The 26207-nt window shown below is 43.0% G+C and overlaps 1 protein-coding gene across 1 annotated transcript in view; it reads left to right on the top strand.

Annotated features, from left to right (window-relative positions):
• Nucleotides 1-26207, top strand: part of TIAM2 (TIAM Rac1 associated GEF 2) — a 320913-nt gene that overhangs the window by 177113 nt on the left and 117593 nt on the right. Inside the window, 1 exon segment of the mRNA XM_081294660.1 lies at nt 14985-15090. The gene's annotated coding sequence lies outside the window, so the exon portion shown is untranslated.

The following is a 26207-nucleotide window of genomic DNA, read 5'->3' on the forward strand; positions in this document are numbered from 1 at the left end:
CTCCATTTCTCTCCATCTAAAGTAACTCTATTCTTCCCTAGCCCCTCCCCTATTGTGAATTAGTATCTGCATATCTGAGAAAACATTTGGCCTTTGGTTTTTTTGGGGATTGGCTTATTTCGCTTAGCATAATATTCCTCTTTCTCCAGCTTCATCCACTTACCAGCAAATGCCATGATTTCATTCTTCTTTAAGGCTGAGTAATATTCTATTGTATATATGTATATATGTCACTTTTCTTTTTTTAAATCATTCATCTGTTGAAGGGGACCTAAATTGGTTCCATAGTTTAGCTATTGTGGATTAAGCTGCTATAAGCATTGATGTGGCCGAATTACTGTAATATGCTGATTTCAAGTCCTTTGGGTATAAACCCAGAAGTGGGATAGCTGGGTCAAATGGTGGTTCCATTCCAAGTTTTCTGAGGAATCTCCGTACTGCTTTCCATAGTGGTTGTACCAATTTATATTTCCACCAGCAGTGTATGAGTGTACCTTTTCCCCACATCCTTGCCAACATTTGTTGTTGTTTATGAATTTTATTTGTTTATCACTGATGGTCTCGATCTTTATGTCAGAATGGTGACATTGAGGTGGGGGTGGAGAGTTGATAACTGCCTTTTTGACTGGGATAAGATAAAATCTTAGAGTAGTTTTGATTTGCATCTCTCTAATTGCTAAAGATGTTGAACATTTTTTTTTATATTTGTTGGTGGATCTTATTTCTTCTGTGAAGAGTGTGTTCAGTTCCTTAGCCCATTTATTGTTTGGGTTATTATTATTTTGGTGTTTTTTGAGATTTTTATAAATCCTGGAGATCAGTGCTCTGAAGTGTATGTGGTAAAGATTTTCTCACATTCTTTCTGCGGGCTCTCTCTTCAAGTTATTGTTTCCTTTGCTGAGAAGCTTTTTAGTTCGAATCTGTCCCATTTATTGGTTCTTGATTTTACTTCTTGTGGCTCTAGGAGTCTTGTTAAGGAAGTCAGATCCTAAGTTGACATGGTGAAGATCTGCGCCTACTTTTTCTTCTGTTAGGCACAGGGTCTCTGGTTAAGTGCCAAGAGGATATGAAAAAAAAATCTAAAGGCATGTTTGAACATTGTGGAGTAGGTACTCACTGGGGCGTTGCTCTTTGAAATCTTCATCAAGACACGGACAGTAACAGGACTTGAGATAGCTATGGCTTTATTTATGTGCAAAGAAAAGTACAAGCTGCTTTTTAGAATGCATCTGTTGACCATGAGACTAAAACATTTCATTTGCTCATTTACTAAGCCACTCATTCCCCACACTCACGGGTCATATGTTGTTTGCCACGCTGAACAAAGGCTTGTGGAGCAGAGTTTGTGCCCCAGTATAACAGGTGGATAAGCAGGTGATTTCTGCACAGTGGGGTAAGTGCTGATCAGGACGGGAGCTGGGAAGGCCAGGGGAGTTCTGTGTGCCATATAAAGAAGTTTGGGCCTCTAACTGTAGTGGTAGATGGTGTTGAAAGGTCTCATGCTGGAGCGCAACAGGATGAGATGGATGCTTTAGCATTTTCCTCTGGCTGCTGTGTATGGGGAGGTGTGGCAATCCTCTAGGAGTACAGAGTCTGGAGACTGCGGTGGACAGAGGAGAGGGGGCGCATGTGAGAGAGCCACTCAGGAAGTAGAAGCCAGAGGACTTAAGGACTTCCTTGAGGCTCGGATGAAGAAGGAGAAGGGTCCTCTCCAGTTTCCAGTACCCAGAGGAGGGGGTAGGGCAGGGCTGAAAATAACTTGGCCTGGGTCATGTGACTTAGAGGAGGCACACCCAGGGAGTGGAAGGTGGCCCTGGGGTTGAGAAGAGATGGAGACTTGGCTTTTTTCAATGGTACTGAAAGCCACAGAGTCACCCCCAAGAAGAATATTGGAGATGCAGAGGTGAGGACCTTTCCCAGAGCCCTGAGGATCACCAGTATGTCCCATGAGTGAGCAAAGGTAGAGGAACTCGGCACAGGGGCCAAGGGTCAGCCTGTGAGGCTGAGGGCTGAGAGGGGGCCGGGGAGCAGGGGGATCCAATAGAGAATGGAGCCTCAAGACGTTGCATGGTTTGTTCTTATTTTATTTGCAATGATAACTAGAACCTTCACTCGTGCTAAGCCAAGTGCTCTATCACTGAGATACATCCCCAGTCCTCTTTATTTTTCATTTTGAGGCAGGATCTCACTATGTTGAACTTGGGATCCTCCTGCTTCAGCCTTTCAAGTAGTTGGTGTTCCAGGTGGGCACCACCACGCCCAGCTTCATCCTCATTTTAGATTTGGTGATAAATGGAGGATGTTACTAAGGAGGACTGTAGTCAGTAGTCAGCAGAATTAAAATTCTTATTTACTGTTAGGAAGTAAGTCAACTTGATATTAGCTCCCTTGTGTAAGTTGGTAGTTGTCATGTCCCAAATCTGTGGCTAACATTTATTTAGAGATTGAAGGACTTTCTCAGGGATCACCCAGTTTTAGCCGGTGCCTGGCACTTCTCTTGTGCAGAAGGGCCGGAGTCAACAGCCAAGTCCCACTTTGTGTGACTGTGATATTATACAAGTGTTTCCACTTCAGCTTGATTTCCTCTTGTTTAAGTCCCCCTCCTCAGGGTGGATTTGTGTGCTTAACCTGGGTTTAAAGAGCAAGGAAGGGAGGCTCAGGGTCACACCTACCACAGCCAAACTGAGGGCCAAGTTCCTCTGCTCTCAGCAAGCTGCCCCACGTCCAGTCCCGTAATTAAGAGTCTGCGGTGATTTCCACTTCAAACACAATGTCTCCCTACCTGCCATAGACGTCCTTAGAAGAGTTTGGGACCTTCCCATGGGGCAGAGTGGGAGTGCTTCTCAACCCAGTGCTCATTAGCACCTTTCATCCCCAAGATGAAAGCTCCGCCAGACATCAGTCATCCCCACAAAATCCCTTTGAGGCAGAAGGTGGGAGCACGGTGCCTTCCCCAGGGCAGCTCGCCAGCAGCCCAGCACTGGGATCACAGTGCCCACTGGTGATCCAAACCAGACGCACCACGGTGATGCCAGGCCCTGCCCCACTCTCACTCCTGATCCCAATCAGGCCCCATCAACCATTGATGGCATCGTGGAGCAACTGAGGTGGCTCCTCGGAACTCATCAAAGAAAATTCCTGATGACAAGACTCAACGGCGAGCTCTCTTTTCCCCTTATCAGTTAATGGACTTCCACGTAGTCCTTTGTAAGAGACTGTACTGTGACTTTATCTGCTAAGGCTTAAGAATATTAACCTTATTGAATTAATGTAGTACTAAGCTTAGGTAAAATGTTTTTCCAAAATTTTCATTATTGATGTCCTTTTCTTGTCTGTCGTCTTATGGGACTCAGGGGCTTCTAGTTCTTAAAATGTGATAGATGTGCTTTGTCTTCAGAGCCAGTGGCAGTGCTGTTTGAAGTGGGCATCACTTCAGAGGGTTGTCAGTAGAGGGAAATGGGACCTCCAGCATTCATCCGTGACCATGGCCTTGGGGAGTTCAAGGACTGGGCAGCTGGCAGACCTGTGAACGAGGAAGGGGCCTCCATGCTGTTCGGCACAGGGTGGTGGGTGCAGCTCTAATTGTGGACAAGGTGGTGGGGTAGGACACAGTGTGGAGCAGCAGGCTGGGACCATGGCCCTGCCTCCCCCTGGTGGCCCTCTTACTGAGGGAGGAAATCTGTGTGAGGGAATGGGGAGATGGAATTAAACGTTCAAGTTGGATGAAGTCAAAAGAAAGATCCTCTGTGTAATTAGCACAGAACGCTGTTAAAACCATGCTCATTACCATAGGAATATCAGTAGTGCAGAGAAGTTCTGTAATCACCATTAGGACTAAAGACTAAACAGGACATTGGCCTTTTTGTGTCATTACTTTGGAATTAAAAAAAAAAAAAAAGAGCAACTACATTTTCAAGAAAACCTTCATCCTTGCCTTTATTTTAGTTTTCTTGGGGGGTCGAGGCTATAATGACTACATGTCTACTTTTCATGCCTGTTGCCATTGGGGAGTCCCTAGGGCTTTTAATGAGGTGAAAAGAAGGTTTCACAAAAGAGTTAGTATAGAGGAAAGTGAAGGACAGACAGTGGGGCCAAAAGCAGCACTTGTCAGGAGGGAGCATGGTGGGGGCAAGGCTTGAAGCCAGGCAGAATTTAGGGCAGAGCTTGAAGGAGCTCATAGTACAGATGCCCTTGACTTAGGAAGGGAGTTACATTCCAAGTAAGTCCATCACAAGTTGAAAAATGTCCTTAAGTTGAAATTGCATCTAACGCACCTAACATGCCAAACATCATGGTCCAGCCTCACCTATCCAAGATGTGCCCAAAACACGTGTCAGTCCAGAGTTGGGCGAAAGCATCTCACACGAAGACTTCTTTATAATCAAGTATTGCATGGCTCATGTAATTTATGGAATACTGTACCTGAAGTGGAGACCAGAATGGCTCTGTGGGTACATGTTTGCACCATGGTAAAATCACAAACTCTTAAGTCAAACCCTCCTTAAGTCTAGGACTTAATTGGTTTGGGAGGTGCATCATAGTGATGGAGTTTCTTGGGTGGGTTAAAAGCTGGGAGGGGTAGAGCTTTTGCTCGGGGGCCTGACACTGGTTCAAATTAGATTCCTAGGCTGTATCCCTGTAATGTGTTTCATGTAATAAAAATATGTGTTGCTCCCCTCTCCCTTGACATCTATAGCCCTTTTAAATTGAGGTTTTTCATTATTCATGCTCATGAAATAACAGATAATAAAACACCTATAGGAAGTTGGTTGCTAATTTCCTGCTGAAGTAATTAGAATCAAAGTTCTGAAATTCTTTCAATAGAAGAAAATTCTGTGATCCTAGTTGTTGCGGGAGGTACACATGATTTAGAACTAGTAATCATCACTTGATGCTAATTTGTGTGAATGTGCCAATTTGGTAATGGGAGAAGGTGAGGATTGATTGCTGAATTGTTGACCACAGGAAGAGCAAAATCCTGAATATATGATGTAAATAAACCCCGCCCCCCTTTTTTTACATCTCTGCTACTGGGTATTTGAAATTCTTATCTTTGCCCCAAAAATTCTTTTGTTTCATATACATAAAATTTATATTTAAATTTGTCATGATTTATGCTAGTTTCTGAACTTTCCCATAGTTTATTGTATTTTGGGCCAGAAGGTCAGTAGGAAGCTATTAATTCTACAGAATCCTAAAGCATGCTCAGTACTTTGCTTAGTGATGGGTAAAATTTTCAGTTTGGAAGAACAGCTCTCCTATGGGCTGAGTCTTAGGCTAAGCGAAGGAAGGGACTTGGGGTAACTTGCCGATTCAGGAGGCCACTGTCGTTGCCTAGAATGGAAGAAGCGTCAAGGCTGCAATTAGTTCATTACTTTTGACTTTAGACAGTTATGAGATTATTTAAATATTTTACTAGAGAGATAAAAATCATCCCCAAGTCTATTCAGGTTTCTCAATTTATGTTTTCCCTTAAACTTATAATTCACTCACCTACTTGCTTCCTGGAGAAATGTTTTTTGAGAAATGTTTCACAGTATTTGTTAGTAACGGACATTTCGGCCTGGCCTTGGTATTACTGAGTCATCCTGCTAACCTCGAGCTTGTTAAGAATAATTCAAAGTTTTTATTAGTGCTGCGTACTGCGGGAGACTGCCTGATTTCATGGTGGGATCCCCGAAACCAGGGCGGGAGGAGAGAGCTCACGTTCGTTTGTGAATGTTTAATAATTGACCTAGAACCTGTGTCAGATAATACAGAGGTATTTTCTCATTTTGTATTCTTAAGACTCCCAGGAGGTGCATATAATCATTTTCATTTTGCATGAAGGGAAATGGGTTGTAGAGAGTGATCAACCACCCAGAGTCGGGGACCAGCAAGGGGCAGATCCGGGGTTGTGCTCAGCCCCTCCTGGTCCAGGTTGGGGCATGCGCACTGGCATTCTTTCAAGTGCGCGCTCCTCTATGTTTCGAGCACACTTCAGAATCCCCCAGTTTGTTTTCATCCGTACCACGCACTTTCCAGCTGAAGCTCATTTGGTTCTGGGTGACAGTGACAGCCTAGTGCCTGTGGGAAGGGCTCTTTGCTCCTTGGCTCCTGACTTGCTTTTGGGGTTGTCTTCTCAATAATGAAGTGCGAGTGACAGCCCGTGCTTCGGTGGCCTCCAGCATCTGCTGCTTTCCCCATGCTCACCTCACGCGGTGTCCCACGCTGTGTCCTCCTGCCTTTGGTGGTCTCACGCTTCCTGGCCCCTCTTTGTCCATGCTGTTCTTGTGAACCTGCAGCAGCTGCCTGGTTCCTCATGTCCAACTGGGGCACATTCTCCGGGCCGGATCAGCCAGCAGGCCTTTGTGCCTCTGCCCAGCCTGACATCATGTGCCCCTGGGTGAGCTCTCTCCCGTGGGAGGTGCTCCCTGGCATCCCCCAACAGGCCTCTGGTGGACGTCATTCCTCGAAATCTTCATTGAGGGCAGTCTGCTCTTGTTTGATGGGTGCGGTATCCGCCTTTATCTCTTTGGAAATGGATTCCACGCATGCTCCAAATCTTTTGTAAAGTTCTGAGCCTTGTTCTGTCATAGGAGTTGATGCTTTCCTTTAGGTATGTGTTGTTCAGCTTTTAAGCTGGATCCAAACTATTTCTTCCCCTAGTTCAACTTAGTCACGGCCACTGGAAACTCTGTTTCAGCTAGAGTTAAGGGATATTGTTTTGGTTTTGGTAAACCAAGGCCAGCAGCACCTGGCATGCTCCTTCACAGCACCATCTTGCTGCCATCCCAGTTTATCTGGCCCCTTTATAAATTGCCTTTTCTCCCCTCCTACTTCTGGGCCCTCCAGTGAGTGGTGGTGGGCCTGACCTGTCCCCGTGGGGCATGCTCCAGTGTCCGGCACAGCAGCGTCCGGGTTCCTAGGTGTGAAATGAGTTTCTGGTCCGCTGTGGCCAGTGCAGGTGCAAGTTCAGATGTGCACAGTGGGAACCTTCAGGCAGATCCCAGCTCTGGCTTAGTATAAAATGTTCCTGAGGTTGGTTTGCTTCTTGGGTCATTTTAATTTGCTCATCACAGTGGCAGGAGACAGGAACAGCCTGTGACCTCCAGGAGCTCTAACACCAGATCATTCAATGAACCCAAACCAGAGTAGCCTTCTGTCAAGGGTTTTTCTCACCTTCCAGAAAGGCATCATTATCTGAGCCTGTTAGCATTGTTTAAAAGCTTATCTCTGATTTCCTTACCTTGACACAAGTATCCCAAGGACCCCAGTGAGCTAGGACCTCCATATTTCACGTGTACTCTTTGTTGATTGGAGGAAATGAAAATATTTATGAAGTGTGTTTAAAAGAGAATTTATTACAAAGCCGACAGATTCTCTATTTTTAGAAATAAAGCTATATATTCTGCAGAAAACTGCATGAACATAGATTTTCTTTTTCCTGAGTATTTGACTTTCAATAAAAGTTTAGTTTAAAAAAGATGATATCTTCAAGTGTCAAGGATGGCATCTTTTAACTTTCAGTGACATAAAAGTTTAAAAAGAGCATCTGAAATAGTGTTTCACATCCTGACCAACATCTCCCGCTCTGGGACAAACCTGGGAGAATCACAGTTGAAGCAGTTTTGAAGTGAGCCTTCCCTGGAAGGAACTCGATGCCTCTGGCCAGGGTCACAGCGTTGACTTTCTCAGCTATTTTAATGACTAACAGCGAGAGAGAGAATGATTGGAAAAAGGCAGGAATGAGCGAGTCAAGGCTCATTATTTCCTGAATGTCCACAGTGAGGGGCCAGTCAGGAAGAAGTTCTTTGGGCATGGACTTATTAGCTTGTTCCTTCCTGGAGGAAGGAAAAATGGAACAGCTCTGAAAAGTTTAGGATGGTAGAATATTCCCGTCATCCGCAGTGTCATCTGCGGCAGGCTGCAGCAGGAATACCTGCTAGGACACACCTCTCCAGATTCTCCTAAGTCCAGGGATTCTGGGACCATAGAAATGACCACTGCACCATTGATTCGCTCACTCCTGCCTTTTCCCAGTCTCTCTCTCTCTTGCTGTTGGTCATTACACGGTCATCGTCTTCAAGGAGGTCTTTTCCATACCGTGCCACTTTTCCAAAGTCCCGTCTGCCGGTGGAATGAGATCGTATGAGCCTTTGGAGAGAGTGTCTGGCCCAGGCTCAGTTGGCTCAGCTCTGAGAACAAGCTAGAGTCCCCACCTTTTGATTAATTTTTAGGAACCACCCTCACAGGGCCCAGGCAGGCAGAGCCTTTCTTGCTGGCTCCATGGCATTAGGTTCCCCGGAGTCGCTCATTCCTCAAGTATCTGCTGAGGACCATTGAATACATCCTTCAGTAGAGGTGGCTCAGGTTTGAACACACTCCCCGATACAGAAGTGTTTGAGTTTGCCTCATACCTGTGTTTTTTTTTTTTTAATTTTATTTTTTAACGTTTTTTTTTTTTTTTTAATTTTTAGTTGTAGATGGACACAATACTTTTCCTTTATTTATTTATTTTTGTGTGGTGCTGAGGATCAAACCCAGTGCCTCACACATGGTAGGCAGACGCTGTACCATTGAGCCACCACCCCAGCCCCATACCTGCATCTTCTGATGCTCACCTGACAGATGTGTTTCCTGCTTCAAGATGGACAGACCTCTGGCTTGTGTTTCATTCAGCTGGGAGGCTGCCTTGGTGAGCTGCTGTGTGGTGCTCATGAGATATGTGACGATTCCTCCTGGGTCTCATTTGCCCTCCTCTTTCATTCTTAGGCTTCTTCAGTGTTGAAAAGGAGCACTTGGCTCAGCCTGAAAATGGTGTAAAGAAAACACGAGTGTAAAAACCAGGCTGTTCCCACCGGGAGGGGGCCTCGTCCCCGCCTCTCCCGGAGCTCCTGTAGCTGTGAAGACGGGTACTTTGCCTGTCACCGAGGGAGCCTTGCTATGCCTGGCACTGTGTTGACAAAGCTCAGGAGGTGAGGAATAGAGAGACTGTGGAAGGACACGTCAGGGAGACGCCCCGCTGCTTTGTGACACCCCCTCCGCCTCCACACAAGCACCCAGTTACATTTGCTTCTGAATCTCATTTCCCTTTTCTTCCCTCTTTGAAAAGATGCTTGGAATGATGATGGGGTGGTTTTCAGTATCAACAGGGATAAAAATAGAAATGGAGATGGGCAAAATGGTGGCAGCACAGGAGGAAGAGGGAGGCTGGGATTTACCGCTCGGGCTCCGTGCAGTTGTAAGCATCTCATGTAAAAGGGATTTTGGGCCTCATCCCTGTTTTCCACAGGTCTAGCATGCTGCTGCGTGTGGGGGTATGTGTTATAAACACGACATAAAACTAAATGTGTGTACTTCTAGGGTGGGAGGCTTGGATGCCACCGTCCATTTGGAAGTGATAAGGCATCACCACGGTTCTCTAGTGGAGAGGGTCATTTCCCATCACCCACTGAGTTCTCTCAACCAGGTAGTTGAGGGCTTTCCCTCATCTAGAAGCTGAAATTCAGACACCAGTGCTCCATTGATGTCTTTTGTCTCAACAAGGGATCGGATGAGATTCTTAGAAGTATGTGCTCATGTGCTGGAAAATGTGGTGGAAGGTGGCAGGTGGGTCCCAGCATTGAAGGAAACTGAATCTGATGCTAGATAGGAAGCCTTGGGGCTTCAAGGCAAGCACCCAAGTGCACACTTCTTGACCCAGGCCTGACAGTCCCCAGGGTTACATCATGGCTGTACTGAAGGTTGATGCAGCTCCCAGGGAAGGAGCACAGACTGCCCACCCCCTCCAGAAGAGGAGTGTCACAGGATTCGTAGAACACTTCAAAAACATTCATAGGATCCTAGTGAGGAAAGACCCATTCTGATCTTCCAAGGGCACTGAATGTGGGCAGTTTTTGTTGTGCGGTTTTATTATTCTCATGTTTGAGTCTACTTGAAGACTGGGACAGGGGTAGTTCCAACAGCATCTTACCCCCCTGGACCATAATCCAGGCTGATGGCTGAAGTGACAGATGGCTTATTTGTTCACAGTCTGTGCAAAACCTTAGGCAAGCTCTCAGGCACCTTTATATCCCAACACTCAGCATAGTGCCTTGAACACAATAATTGTTCAGCAAGTACTTCTTGAATTGAATTGAATTAACTCAGTAAACCCTGTACATAGGTGCTCAAGCCACAGTGTGCTAACTTTTGCACCCTTGAATTTTATCTCTGGATACACGAACCCTTGTGGGAATCCCGGGAAGACTTATTGTAAATAGAAGCTCAGTTGGCTGATGTGACCCTACCATAGGGAATACAGTGGACGGACCTAATGGATACACCTTGTTCTGCCTCCAGCTGTTCATGTTTCACATGAGCCATTTCATGACAAGGGCCCCGTTGTAACAATTTACAGTAAGTAGTCGGTACTGGGCTCCATGTATATAGATGGGGAGGATAGACTGAAACTTGCTATTATCATTGTAATGAGTCATCTCTTTGTCACGAAGGGCAGTTTCTCTCACATTCTGTAGTCCACTGGGGGACTCCTCGGTCTCCCTTTGTGGAGGGAAACATCTGATCCCCTGGCTTTTTGTGCAGGAACACTGTGCTAGTGTTGGTGGGAGAGACAGGTGGGGACTGTCATGGACAGTGGACGGCACGTCATGCTGTCGTCTTACCAAATGCTCGGGACTCAGTTGCAGAGTTTGGTTCATTATGTCCCTGAGTCTCTAAAGGCCCTGAGATACTAAATCATTCCTGAGGGTGGAGATTCTGGAGGTGCTCAGTCACTCAGTTAGACCCAACAGACCTGGGTCATAGGAGGGGTTAATGGCAGCCAGAGTGGTCTTTCTCACTCCCAGGCCTGGAATGGGTCCCACATACCATGTTGTTTTGAGTCTCTAGCATTGAGAAGCTGCCCAGCTGGTAACAAGGCTGAAGTGACCCAGAAATATGAGTTTGTTTTTTTTTTTTTTTTTAAATTCCAGGAGATGCTGATTGCAAAGAGGATATATCTTGAAGAAGGTGTGAATCTCAGAGTGAAATATCTCAGTGAGAATTGTTCTTTTTTGCCTAGTTGGGGGCAAGGTAGGAGAGAACAGGTCTTAAGGACACAGGTGAAGTAGGCACCTGACCATTCTCTTCTCCGTCAACTCTGACAGGTCACTGTGGTCAGTTGTGCTGGCTGCTGTGGGCTCTTGCTCTTGCCTGACAGTGGAAGTTCTGCAGACTCGGGGCCTCTGAACTTGGTCCAGGCTTTGACAGCTTATGGAATGACTAGTATAGCAGTTCTTTAGGGATGGTCTTACCTTCTTAAAAATTTAACTTTTATACTTTGTGATGTAGCTGAAGGAGTGGGCCACAGCTTTGGGGGAGGGCGTGGGGACAGAATCTTGAACATTATAAAAATCTAACCCCTTTTCATCTCAGAAAACTTCACGGGGAGCCAGGTGTGGTGGAGACTGCCTGTAATCCCAGTGGCTCAGGAGGGCTTTAGGTCCTCAGCAACTTAGTGAGAGCCTAAGCCACCTAATGAGACCCTGTCTCAAAATAAAAAGGGCTGGGGATGTAGCTCAGTGGTAAAGTGCCTCTGGGTTCAATGCCTAGTACCCCGTCCCCCAAAAAAGAAAAAAACAAAAAAGGGAGAAAAATGTAAGGTGTGATCATGTTGACTTGCAGTGGTTTCGTGGTGGCAAGCAGCCACTTGGGCTTCCAGGTCTGCCTGGCATAAGTGACACATATCAATGAATAACTGTTTAAACCTGGTGTCTGCTTGCTGCTCTAGGCATAAGGATGCTCTTATAACTAAGTGCGTGGAATGGCTGGAGTGTTATTACAGATGTATTTACCTGGCACTTCCTTGCATCTCATAGATCACATGGTCGTGAGACACTGCTGCCCCTTTTCATGGCTAATTCCCCTTCACACATGGCCTTCATTGGCAGCTATACCCCATCTACATTTGGTGCAGTGGATCATAGACAACCAGGTGACAGTTGTGTCTGTGTGACAGAAGGATGCGTAAGGAATGTGGAGAGATTGTGAGGAAGAGTCTGGGATTCACAGAGGGATACTCTTGGCAGCCACTCTTTTGTCACACTGGGGACAGAACTGATATCATTGTTTGGAGAACTGAGTCCCAGTTCTTTCCCACTCCCTATGTGACAGGTCAAATGGATCTTTTCTGGGCCTCGCTTTCTTCATCCACGAAATGAATGGGGTTGAAGTCAATGTTCCCTAAGCAAATTCTATAATCCTGACTAAAATCTCTTCAATCCTACATGATTAGTAGGTAAACCGCAACTTTCCCTTTACTTTTAACCTAGGGGGTGGTGATGGGATGGAAAAGCAGGCTAGTCTAAAGTGAAATCATGTCCTGAGAGCAGTTTGACGATCAGTTCTTCCATCGACCCGTTTATTCTGTACTTATTAATGAGCTAATAAGGAGCTCACGTAAGGAGCCGTGCTAGACACTAGGTGAACAGACTCAGAGGAGCCCTTCACTTTCCAAACAATTAAAATTGGGTAAAGGAGAGAAACAAGTGAAACAGCATCGTAGGACTTGCCTCTGTTGGATGGGGCGGGGAGGTGGAGGAAGGACGACCCTGAGTTTGGGGGAGGAGGGGAGCCCTTAAGCTGGCTCTCAAGTGATTGGGAGTCCTCTAGGGAGACATTCCCAGTAGGGAACAGTGTATGTAAAGGAAGAGTCACGAAATGGCAAGGCATTCAGAAGGAGTACGTGGAAGCTCTATCATATAACATGCTTAAGACAATATTATCATCACTGGAAAAATTAAAATGTGGTAGATCTTCTATTTTATAGATTTTTGGTTCGTAAATAAATATCAGGCCATCAGTAAAATATGACAGTTCTTGATTTTCCAAATATTATCAGTGATGTATGTAGATGGACTCTTACAACCTAAAGATATTTTGTCTTTACTGAATTAATAAAGTGAATTAAAATTTCTTGTCAATGTGAGATATTTTCTTCTGAGGTGTTCTTGACTGGATATATCAGATTTCTGAATTTTTTCTCTAATTGTGTCATGGTGTGCAGATCAGGCTCTTTTGTGACTTTCAGTTCTCACCTGTAGGGTGAGGGAATTAGGTGGTTTCTAATTGTTTTAAAAATATTTTTTTTTAGTTGCAGATGGACACAATATCTTTATTTTTATTATTTTTATGTGGTGCTGAGGATTGAACCCAGGGCCTCATGTGTGCGAGGCAAGAGCTCTACCACTGAGCTACAGCCCCAGTCTGGGAATTAGGTGGTTTTAAAAGGTCCACAGGGTTCTGACAGTCAGATGCGATAAGTGAAAATCACACCTCCGCCGCGTCTGGCTGTATAGGTGTGTTGCACAGCTTGTGGTCACCAAGGAGATCCCAGCAGCAACTATGTGTAATCAGAGTCCAGGGGTGGTTTATTGCTGTTCTGAACATTTCACATGACTCACCCGCTTTATTAAGTACTTTTCATGCGTTATTCCATTAAATACTTATAAGAACACTGTCAGTAGGTAGTATCATTTCCATTTTATAGTTAAAGAGACTAGGAGTTCAGTCCATCTAAATAATCACTCAGCTGGTTGTACGGAAGCTTTGGTGTGCATACCCATGTCCATCTGCGGTTCCAATGTCAGAATGCTCTATCAAGGACTGTGGCTGCACAGCACATCAGGACTGCCCTCATGAGGTACAGCGTGAGCACCCCAATCCATACATCCAAAATCGGATAAACTCTAAAATCCGAACTTTTTGATCATCATGTATGTACTCAAGAAGTTTTGGGTTTGGGATCATTTGGGATTTTGAATTTTTGAAACAGGTATGCTCACCTGATACCATCCAAGCAAATATTCTTAAGAGTTGAAAAACTCTGAAATCTAAAACATTTCTGGTCCCAAGCATTTTGGACAAGAAATGCTCCATCTCTATCTTGTGTATGCCTCAGACTTGATATTATACCTTATAAAAAGATAAGCCCCTCTCACTGACAGCAATCTGTTTCACATTTAAACAATTAAAAAAAAAAAAAAAAAAAAAAGGAAGCACTGTCTGGTGTGTTGATTAATGGGCCCATGCACACGTCCCTGGGGAGCAGATCAAACATAGGGAGGAGGTATTGTTCTCCATAATCTGAGAGGACTTAGACCTGTTTAATGAGTAATGAAACTTGCTCCTTGGATACCACTCATTTGCATTTGGATTCTGCTCCAGAATCCATGATAACTGTTGAAGACATGCTGGTTCTTACTGGGGCCTTGGCTGGTCTTTCTGTGTGTGGGAGGTGGAGGCGGAGGAATCTTTTCCCTACCTTGGCCTACTTGCTATCTCAGAGAGCCATTTCCTGATCTTCCAATTTAAATTAGTCATTTGTCACTCTTATTACCCATCTGTCTCTACACTGCATATTTCACTCTGTTTTTTTTTTTCCCATATTTTTTCCCTTCTATTTATTTTGACTGCTTTTCCCCATTTGAATGAAGCTCATGGGAGCAGAGACTTTCTTATTCACGTTTATATTTCCAGCTAGCTCTTGGAGTAGTGGCCTGATCATGGTAGGCACTCCCTGCCTGCCTGCCTGCCTGCCTGTCTGTCTAACTTATCAGTCTATCATTTATCTGCCTATCACCTGCCTGTGGATAGCTATCTCTTTTTTATTTACCTGACTCTCTCTTTATTATCTCTCCTGTCTGCCTGTTTTCTCCCTCTCATGCCTGTTCTGTGTGTGTCTTTCCTCTCTCGCTTGCCCTCTCTTTCCTCCATATAGGTCTATTTATTAATGTGAAGGGATGGGATGAAGCAGTAAATCTGCTTCTTCACTTAGGATGTGGGAAGATCCCTTTGTTTTCTTTATAGTCAATCACTTGCCCTTTGATTTCTCTTTTAGACCCCCTCTTTTTGTATCAAGTCCAAGATATAGCAGAGTGCTGAGAAATTGAGCTTTAATTACAAAATTCTAATTTTGAGAAATTGTTTCTCACTCCTTCTGTGTGTTTATTTTCTCTTGCCAGGACTGTGTATTTGAATGACAAAGATTGCTCCTCCGCCAGCTGGTTCTGCATGGAGGAATGAATGAATGAGTGCCCTAAGTGTGCTCTGTCTACACCTCCTCTGTGGGTAAGTTGAAGGCCCCGCGTGTCTCAAAGGCGGTAAGAGTCTGTGTCAGTCTCTGCCCCTGATGGATTGCCACATTCCTGAGTAGCTGTTAACTGCTTTTTGACTGAGGAAGGCCAGTGTGGATACCTCCGTGCTTGTCATTGAGGATGCTGTGGCAACGGGGCACCAAACCTGAGCAGATTCTTACTGAGTCTGACATTACGTTACCTCTAAACAGGAAGATGTCTAACGTTCCTGGGTATTTGCAAATATAGTACCTATGAAAGCTAGAAATATTGATGATAATTGGTAACTTGTGGGTTGACTGACCTTTTTGATCACTGCATTGGGCTAATAAAGAGATATCTAATTAGACTTGGAAAGATGTTTATATTTTAATGAAGAGCCTCAAGTCTAGATTTATTTGGAGTTAGATTGAGTCTTTTGAATTCTCATCTATGTCATCTCCTGGTTTAGTGACCCTAGGCAGTTTATTTAACCTGTTGGTGCCTCAGTTTCTTCTTATTAAAATGGGTGTAATACAAATATTTTTCTCCTAAAAGTGATTAGGATTAAATATGTTAATGTATGTGTGACATGATTTTTTTATATTTACTAGTACTTAGAGCTTTATATATTTAATATGTCAACTGGGTTTAAAAAATTATATCTGGGTACTGTTCATCAAAAGTCAATTCAGGCCTGGGGTTGTGGCTCTGTGGTAGAGGGCTTGTCTAGCATGTGTGAAGCACTGCATTCAATCCTCAGCACCACATAAAAGAAATTGAGGCACCAACAGGTTAAATAAACTGCCTAGGGTCACTAAACCAGGAGATGACATAGATGAGAATTCAAAAGACTCAATCTAACTTAAGTTATTGTGTTCATCTACAACTAAAAATATTTTTTAAAAAGCCAATGCATTTGTGTGGAAAATTTATCTTGCATTGAAAACAACAGTCTGTTCCTGGGATCAGCTGAAAGAACAGATTTGATCATATTCATTATACTGTCAATAAGTTATAACAATACCACTGATAGCACATACGTCATTTTCTATGTGTATAGCAATACTGTTGTCTTGCTATCAGACAGACTTGGTTTGAGTTTTTCAGTTGTAGTAGTTTTGTGGTCTTCAGCAAATAAGTTCCAAGGCCTCAGCTTCTTCTTCTGCAAATTAGTGATAAAAACACAAATCACAGTGGAATACGATAAGAATTAAATATGAAAATGTGTCACACTTCTGGCGCTGTACGCCTGACAGCTGCAAAGTGTGCCTTTGCTTCTCTCCAGACCTTATATTTATGCTGTCCATTGATATCTGGAGGGAGGTGTGGAAATGGTGTCCCCTCCGTACCTAGTGGTGCAGTGAACTTTGTGGGGGGCCTCTTCCTATGTTGAAGCACTTGGGAGGACACCTGTGAGAGGGAACAGGAACCATGCTGTGTGCTTGGGCTGCTGCTGTTGAGGAACACATAGGAGCCATGGGCAGCACAGAGGGAGGCCAACTGGACTTTCTTACAGAGCTGTGGAGAAGTGGGGGTGGCCTTGTGCAGGAATTGAAGTTTTCAGTACAGTGGTGTCTGGAGGCTGGTTTGCTGGAGATCAAGAGCTCTGCAGAGAGGCCCCTCCATTCACCAGGAAGGTGGAGGGCCTGGCTCTTACAGTCCTTTACAATGCCTCTTCTCTATGAATGGCTCCTCTCCCAAACCATGCCTGCATATCTGGTCACCTTAGTCAAGTGGAGGTGTATGTTCTTAGAGGGTCAGAACCAAGCTTTGTTAAGTCAGGGAGTTGGGACGATGAATTGTTTTCATTGAAAATATTTTTCAAGATGGAAAATTTTCCTGTTTGTGCTTTGTTATTTTCATGAGAGGTTGTAGACTGATGGGCTTCCATCTGGTTCTGGGCTATGGATAACTTGTGTTTGGCCTGCAAAATGCATCCTTGACAACAAGCATGTTAAGAAAATTTAATTTAGTTAACTACAATTAAAAACTAAAAACTTTACCTAAAAGCAGCATTTTCAGTGTTTCTTAAAAATGTGATCCGTCTGACCAACTATGGTTGTAGACATTTGGAATCCCAGCAATTTAGGAGACTGAGACAAGGAAGATCACAAGTTCAAAGCCAGCCTCAGCAACTTAGTGAGGCAGGCCCCAAACAATTCAGTGCCTATCTCAAAATAAAAAATAAAAAGGGCTAGGGATGTGGCTTAGAGGTAAAGCACCCCTGGGTTCAATCCCCAGTACCAAAACAAAACAAAACAACAAGAAAAAGGTGAGTCATCTGGCACGGTGGGTTCTGCCTCCCAGGAAGCTGAGAACAGCTGGGGCTGGGTAGCTCCTGGCTCTCTGTTGCTCACACGTGGGCCAATCTGTCCAGCAGCAAGCATCGGTCGCCATTTTTCTTTCACTTGTTTTGTTCTATCTTAGAAGAAAGCTGGAAAGAAAAAATACGGATCTCTGTATCAGTAGTGGGAAAACTATTTCCAGAATTTCTTATTTTAAGAAAGATAGGAGAGAGCACTGGTGTGTGTATCACTCTGGTAAAAGTGTAATTTGCAGACAAGTGGTTTGTGGGCCCTAAGGCTGCAGTACTCGGGCCTGCTTCACACACTCATTTTTAGTGGCCCTAGAGGTATTCAGGTGGGAGAGTAATGTTCCCTCTGCCTTCAGACCACGTGCCCTTTCCCTCAGTCCTCTGCTCTTGGAGAACGTTGCCTGGCAGAACAGCGTCTTTGCCTTCCCTGATGTCAGCTGTTGGGCCTACTGGCTTGTGAAATGGGAACAGTCTGTAATTTGTATACCTGAGTGGACCCTGGAACTGGGTTCCGTTCTGCCTCCTCCAGGGGACCTCAGTCCTCCCTGGATTCCATGGCTTCAAACTCAGGGTTCCGTAAGCAAGAGCATGGACTCTATGCCTCATGGGCCACCATCTGAAGGCTCAGCACTCTGCTCTACGTGCCTCCTGGTTTCTAGGGAAGGGCATGGTCTGGCTCTCTTCCTTTGTTTTGCTTTACAAGACTGATTCTGCTTCCTGGTGAGGGAGAGCCAAGGGTGCAGAGCCGGGCAGGAGAGAGCTGGAAAATCCAGGGATGGTGCCTTGGGTTGTGTGGAGGGTGGTTGGGTGGAAGAGGGAGCAGGACGGGTGTTGACAATGGCAGAAAGAATGAAATTGATGAACGGAAGTTCTAGAATGACTGGTTAATGCTGCAGGAGGGAGTTCCCCTCTACCAACTGGTTATTTCACCAAATGGTGATTTAATCTCTAACAAAGCTTCGAACCACCCTTCATTCAGGGTATTTAAGTAAAAGAGAGTGGCCCATCTGTCGGGATGCTGTAGGAGGTTCTCAAATTAGAAGGAAGGTTGGGCTTAATAGGTGACCTCTCTGATCTCTTTAGAAACTTGGATTCAATTATTCTGAGAATTAAACTTATTAGAAACCTTTCAGCATAAGCAGCTTCAGTCAGTAAAGGAAAGTACTGTGAGCCAACTGAGAGTTACATTAAGATCCAGGCAGATTACTTGTACTTTCTTAACTGTTCCAGTGTAATCCTTCAAAAATGTTGTAAACAAATGTATCTAGTGGATAATATTTATAAGCCAGGATTTTACAAGCATATTTTCTGAATGATTTTTTTCTACCAAAATTTTTATTTTAACTTATCTGAAACTCATTTCTGTAGGTTTCTTTTTTACATACACATTTCTCATTTACTTAAAATACCACCAATTACTTATTATAAAGCCTTCTTTTAAATTTCAAAATTTAAGATGTTCTGCACTATCATTCATTATGAATTGTCAAATTATATTTAATTTGGATGGAATAGCCTACAGGGGAAAAAAACACAATAAGGGAAAGCTTTCATGAAAAGTTTTAATTAAATCTTGATTTTTGTGTCACTTTATATTTGCTCATTCTTGCAAAAGTAATGGTTAAATTATTGGAGCTTGCTTGTATGTAATATAAGTTATAACTTTGTAAATATTTATGCCATAAAACCTCTCATTTCCATGACAATTGACTCCTTTAAGATATTTTTGCACATTTGATGTCTTAGAAACACATAGAAAAGCTTATGTTATGGAATTCAGATTTTTTTATGGCCTTAAAGCAAGACATAACCATGTTAGTATTGTTTTTTGAGTTTTCTTAAAGTTGACTTTAACTGATTCTGAAGACATCTCCACTTTGCTTTTAAAAATGTCACAGATCTATTTTTTCTCTTTATTTTGTTCTCATTTAAAACAGCCATTGAGTGCTCAGGAGCATCTTAATGATGGTATAGTACAGGTCCACCAAAGGGGTGCATAGCCATTTACAGTGGTACATGTCTGTAATCTCCCCCACCCCCAAAAAATTGGTACATAATTTTAGGGAAAAGCGTTCCTGCGGAGGCCCTGTAGGCTCCCCGACATTCCTTCCTGACAGAGGTGAGGTGGCAGAAGCAAAGCTACTAACACAGTGTATTTAGTTGTGCGTTTTGTTATGTTTAGGATTTGTGTAGATTTGTCTGCATCAACCCAAACTAAGTATTGAGTTTAAACTGGGCCTACTGGACTCTGCTTTCTTCAGCAGCATTTGAGAGAGATGCGTTTTCTAACACCCTGGAGTCACTATGCACAGGCTTCATCTCAGGGAAAGTTTCAAAAGAAGAACAGAAGTTTGAGCTGTGAGACGTAGATTCACAGCCCCTGTGGTGCAGGAGGCGGGCGCCAGTGGCCAGCACCAGTGCAGGGACTTTGCAGTATCCCCCTTGGTGCTGAAGAAGCAAAGGTTGCTGCTTAGGCGTCCTCTGAGACTGAAGCAGCCTGGAATGGGGATCACTCTGTGAGAAGGGCTGGGGAGCTTGCAGAAGAAATGCTTGATGGGCAGTGACCACATGTGGGGTGGTGTATTTTAAATAAAAGGATCAAATAGCTTCTGACACAGAGACTTGGACTGCAGCCAACACGGTTCTTCCTTTCACGTTCACCAGCACCACCACCACCACCACCACTGTGAGCTTTCTACTCACTCGATTGCTTGTTTGTTCATGCATTTATTTAACCGGTGTGTACTGGGTATTTACCATGTGCCAGACAATTTTTTAAGTAATGGACTTTTAACAGTTAATGATTTTAATAAGGACACTGATTTATGGAGTTTCCATTCTCAGCAAGGGCTTCTGTTGAACAGTTTATTTTACTCAATTCTTACAATAGCCCTGGGAGGCAGGTAATATTGCCTGCATTTTACCGGTTAAGAAACTAAGTCTCAAGAGAGGTGGTTGAGTCATCTTCTGTGTTACTGTGACCAGTGTAGCTACAAGAACAACCTAGAGGAGGAAAAGTTTATTTTGGCCCATGGTCATCTGATAACACAGCTTTGGGCCCAAGGTGAGGCAGAGTATCATGGTGGAAGGGTGTGGAGGAGGAAAGCAGCTCAGGTCATGGCAATCTGGAAGCAGAGAGACAAAATATAAACCCACAAGGCATACCTCCAGCGACTTATCTCCTCCAGCTACACCCTACAGATCTCCAGTTACCACCCAGTTAATCCATATTAGTGGATGAATCCACCAATTAGATCCCACCTCTCATTATCTAATCATTTCACCTCTGAACATTCTTGCCTTGTCTCACACATGAAATCTTGGTGGATATCCCATATCTAGACCATAACAGACACCAAGTAACATATACAGAGGCATAAAGCAATCATCGGAGGCAGGCCTAAGGAACTCTACTGTCCAGGCCTGGGGGTTTGGCTTGCTTCCTGGGGATAATGACTGAGTAGCAAATGGACTGCATGTGTCAACTGTGCATTGGTGAGTTTTAAAAAATATTTATTTTTTAATTATAGGTGGACACAATATCTTTATTTTATGTGGTGCTGAGGATCGAACCCAGTGCCTCACGCATGCTAGGCGAGCGCTCTACCTCTGAGCCACAATCCCAGCCCTGCATTTGTGAGTTTTTAGCATCCCACCTGGGAGGTAAGCCTTCAGACCATGACAGGTTTAGACAGAAGGATCAGCTGTGCATGCAACTGCTGTATTCTCTGGGATAACTTGGAAGATTTTGGTTTCAGAAACATACCTGTTAGGTTTTGGGGTATGGGGATCACCTTCTCAAGAAATACGTCTGAAGCTCTCAGCATCCTCATGTGAATACATCATATGCATCATTTTCTTCTCCTAGTGCCCTTATCCAGAACATTTTTGCAACCGTGTCTCCAGTTCTGTCTCTCAGCCCACTCTGTTTGATGGATTGCTTTTGCATGGAGAGCACAAGGTTCTTCCATCTCTTTTGCTCAAAGGGGTAACTGCTTCACAGGTTGATGCTGACATGTGTGAGCCATTATTTGATCATTTGCATTTTTGTTTGGTAAAAGTAATTTATATTTTTAATTTTTATTTATTGTTATTGTTTTGTTCTCATTTTTTTTAACCATAAATTGACTATAGACTAACAATAAGGAAAGATGCTTGGTGGGATGTTCTTTCAGTAGTGTTCTTTTTGACCTTAAAGGTGGAGTAAAAGGGTGGAGATTCTTGAGTTTTAAGCAAAGAGGTTATTTCTGACAGCTCACATTGCTTCTAAGATTGTCTTTTTGGACTGGGATATGACTCAGTGGAAGAGCACTTGCTGAACATGCATGAGGCCCTGGTTCCATGCCCACCATGCCCCCCCCCCCAAATTGTTTTTTTATGTCAGTTTTTCTTTATTTATAGATTATTAGTGCATTTATTTATATTTTTATTTGTGATAAACACTATTATTGATCCCACTTTATGATGAAGAAAATGGGTTTCAGAAAAAATAAAGGTACTTTGGATAAGGTAGCGGGGAGTGAAGGGAAGGGGTCAGGGGTAGGAAGTTTTGTTGAATGAATTGGACATTATTACTCTATGTACATGTTTGATTACATAGTGGGTGTGATTCTACATCATGTACAATCTGAAGAATGGGAAGTTATACTTCATTTATGAATGATGTGTCAAAATGCATTCTACTTGTCATATATAACTTATAAGAAAAATTTTAAAAAGGAAAAAAAAAAAAGAAAAAAAGAAAATGGGTTTCAGACAGCATTGAAGTTACCAAGAGATCAGTTCCTGGTTCTGGTATACTGGTTTTGAAGTCTGAGATATTTCTACAGCATGTCTCACACATGAAATCTTGGTGGATATCTCATATCTAGACCATAACAGACACCAAGTAACATATACAGAGTTATGTTTTTTTTTATTAATTATGATTTATGTGATGGTGGTCCTGAACAAAAAGTTTTTTGTGTGTGGTGCTGGGGATTGAACCCAGGGCCTCACGTATGCTAGGTGAGCTTTGTACCACTGAACTACTTCCCTAGTCTTCAGATATTTTTTTTTTTAAAATTCTGAAGGTATTCCTAAGCCATAATTTATCATTTTATATCCTCCAGCTCTTCTCTGGATAGACACGGAAACTCTCTGGAGCATGCCTTTATGAACACGTGCTCACACACTCACTGTAGGATAATTCTGTCCTTAAGAATTATCTGCTCAGTCTTGAGGAGGTATAGAGTAAAACCAGGTGTTATGATTGGCCAATTGTGGGATGCACCTGTGTGTATGCATGCCATTTCTCCAACCTATTATTAAGGAAATTTGCAAAAGTACAAAAAAAAAAATTTGTACAGGGAACACTCAACATAACCACCACTTAAATTCTATAATTGTTAACACTTTGCTATACTCGCTTCTAACTGTGCCATTTTGTATTGAATGCTTCAAAATTGAACATTTCCTAAGTAGTAATTTACATGTTTCTCAGATCTTTGCCAAGGAATTTAATTTTAGATGCTTGTTAACACATGTCCTGCTATCTCAGAATAAAGCATTAAAAAGATCAAGTCTAGTTTTATGATTTGAAAGTATGCTGTTTTTTGGAATTGTAGGATGGAGAACTAAATTGAGTATTTTATGTAGTTGGGCAAAGTCTAAAGAACATGAAAAACCTTTTTGCATAGTTTGAATCCCCAAGTGACTTTAAAAATTCACAGAAGTAAATTATTTGGGTGACCTCAGTAATAAAAAATAGACCAGATAAATGAAAATCCATTTGAAATGTCTGAGGAATGTTGGAAGTAGTTCATTCTTACAAGAGATTTTTAGCACAGAGAGATCTACATATAACGTATGAAAAGACCATAGTTGTCTCATGAAAATCTATAAGCAGCAATAGAGCACGGACATCCAAATATGTTTCTTCTGAAATATTTTTCAACCTTAGAAATATAATCAATTTAAATTTCATTCTTCCTTCTTGTATTATCTTTTCCTATTCATATTTAGAAGTCCTTCCCTGTCTCACAGTTATGTGGAAAGCTTCTTTTATGCTAGCTGATATTTTATTTTACTTTTTTTTTTCCTTAACAAAAATGACACTGTTGATCTAAAGGAACAGGAGCTCAGTGACTTAGCAGAATTCTTACGACTTCCGTATTTACCCAGAGTATTTTGTTAATAAACATACATGTCTAGTTAACATTTGGGGAATTCCCACATTTTATGTTATGAGACTTGGTTTCCATAGCAACCTTCTGACTTCAGTCCCAGGGCTTGTGGTCACTGGGGTGGTACATCCTTGCTCTGCTGCCTGCAGCTGACCAGCTCTCTGACCTCGGGCATTCACATAAGGGCTCAGTTTCTATATCTGTAATGGGAGGGGGTTAGAATAGGGAACTTATCAAGTTTATTCCATGAGCGCTAAAAATTCCTTGGTTCTATGTTCTAAATGTGAACACAGAACCAAGGAATTTAGACTAAATCTTATGACTATTAGACTGATTATTTTATTTAATGGCTTTTATTTGATAGTTAGGATTAGAAAACATCCCTTCAAGCATGTATTAACTAATATATGGAAAAAAGTCCAGTTTTTTTCTACCATACATCTATATGGTAGATGTACACGTGTGTCTGTAAAGATACATTTTCATACAGGGAAGGAGTTAACTTATCCGTCTTTAGTATAATCTGGTCTTTCATATGAAATAACAATTTTGCCTATTTCATATGTAGCTCCATTCACTGTTTTAAAATAATGAAAATATTTGCTTACCAAGCTCTCCTTATGTGTTTATCCAGAACAACTATGTCTCTGCTCACTTAGAATATGCATATCTTGAAAACTTTTGATTAAACTGTTTTCTGTAGAATATAACTTCAAAAATTTTAGAACAGGGCATGGTGGCACATGCCTGAAATCCCAGTGTCTGGGAGGCTGAGGTAAGAAAATCACCCTGGGCAACAAAGTGATACCTTGTCTCAAAATCAAAAGGGTTGGGTATGTAGCTCAAAGGTAGAATACCCCTGTGTTCAATCCCTGCTGCTTCAGAACAAACACAAAAATATAAAGCCCTCCACAGATGTGCTCTGGTTTTTCATTCAGCAATGGCACCCCCCCAAAAAATATATAAAATTATCTGAACATGTTGCTTTAACTTTCAGGTATATGTTTTATATTTAAGGTGTTTTCTCAAAAGATATAGCAAGATTTAAAAACAGTCCGAGATTCTGGTGAATAACTTTAATTTACTGTAATTTAATCCTTATTTTTTAGAAAAATTTTGAGTAAAATAGGCACTAACGAGGACTTTTAATAAAATAAGGTAACAAGGACTTTGAATGTAAGAGGACACTATAGTTCAGCTAAGTTAAAAATGAAATAACTCCGTGCGGGGAGTGTGCACCGGCTATTTTACAAATCATTAAATAACTTCAGGGTTGCTCCGGAGGCAGGTTTTTTTATGAGCATGACATTCCAGCTGTGGTTTTGGGGGCAGAATGTTTACTACCACCCCAAACACACGGGTGGTAGGTGTGTGTTTCTACTGCTAAAGGGCTTAAAAAAGAAGCTGAGTCTCCCTTCAAGTGAGTCAACCTTTATTCAGCAAACCCTGGGCCGGTTCCTAGGGAACTTTGGTGGTCACCTTGGAATGCAGGCCCACACCAGCCCAGTCCTGGGCAAGCGCCGCGTCGCTGGCCTGATGGCAGGCTGTCCCGGCTAATCGCTCCAGGCAGCCCGTGGAAAACCACTTTCTGGTACAGTCTGCCTCATACTGTTCCACCAATGGAAAAAATTGAACATGATGAGGGTGTGTAGCTAGCAGACAAAAATACATCAGCATTGCCCAGGATCCGTTTTTAGCTCTTAACGGCTGAGCATTGGAAGTGTTAGACGCTGCTTCCTGGCTCTCCACGGGCAGGGGCAGGAGAGTCCGGGGATGTGAATGTAGATTCTAGCTCCGTGGAACTTTTTCTGTTAACCCAGAGACCCTGAGGAAAACTGGCTGCATCCAAAGTTTGGGCAAAGGTAAGCTTATACATGTTTATTTTCCTGCTCCTGGAACTGAGACTTGATTTTATATGTGAGTCCTTTGGCAACATTGCCTCCTGTGCCGACTTATCCTTGTTTTACGTTATTCTGTGCTGAAGCTGCACACGTTGTTGGGCAGAAGAGAGTCATCATCTATGAACTGGAGTGTCTATATGCTTTCAAACGCCTCATGGTGAATTTTTTTGTGGTTTCCTGCCACATTTTATGAATTAAAAATTCTCCAAAAGCTGATTCTGTGGATTTCTTTTTCTTGATGTCTCAAGGAATCATGATTACTCCTCTAAGATCATGGTAAAGCATTAGTGACAGCTACTCCGTCTTTACCGGTCAGTTCCTTCAGGATGAATGGAAAATTTAAATATGTCAGATTTTTTTAATATAGATTCTTGATTAATATGTAATTCCATCGGGACTTAAATTTTTAGCTGTGTGAGTTCTTTGGCTTAAGAGTTTTCAGATTTATAGTTTGGAGTTCGCTGTTCGGTACCGTTTGTCCTTAAATTGTGTCTCGGACTTTCTGAGGGAGAAGGATCCCTTGTCATCTGGAGGGTGGGAGTACCTGGTTTAAGTGGAGTGACGGACCACATTGCCATCAGGCAGAGCTGCCCATTCATTAGGCGCTCCACACGGGCAGCATAGCGCGTGTGCTGAACTGCGGGGACAGAGGAGCCCTGACTTCCCTGAGCTGCTTCCTGGGCTTCACATTAATTTGGCCCAGCATGTAATTCTCAGAAAATTGGTAGGTGGAGAGACAGAAATAGGAAGC

The sequence above is a fragment of the Spermophilus citellus genome (genome assembly GCF_964194105.1).
Source record: "Spermophilus citellus genome assembly, chromosome: 5".
Classification (NCBI taxonomy): domain Eukaryota; kingdom Metazoa; phylum Chordata; class Mammalia; order Rodentia; family Sciuridae; genus Spermophilus; species Spermophilus citellus.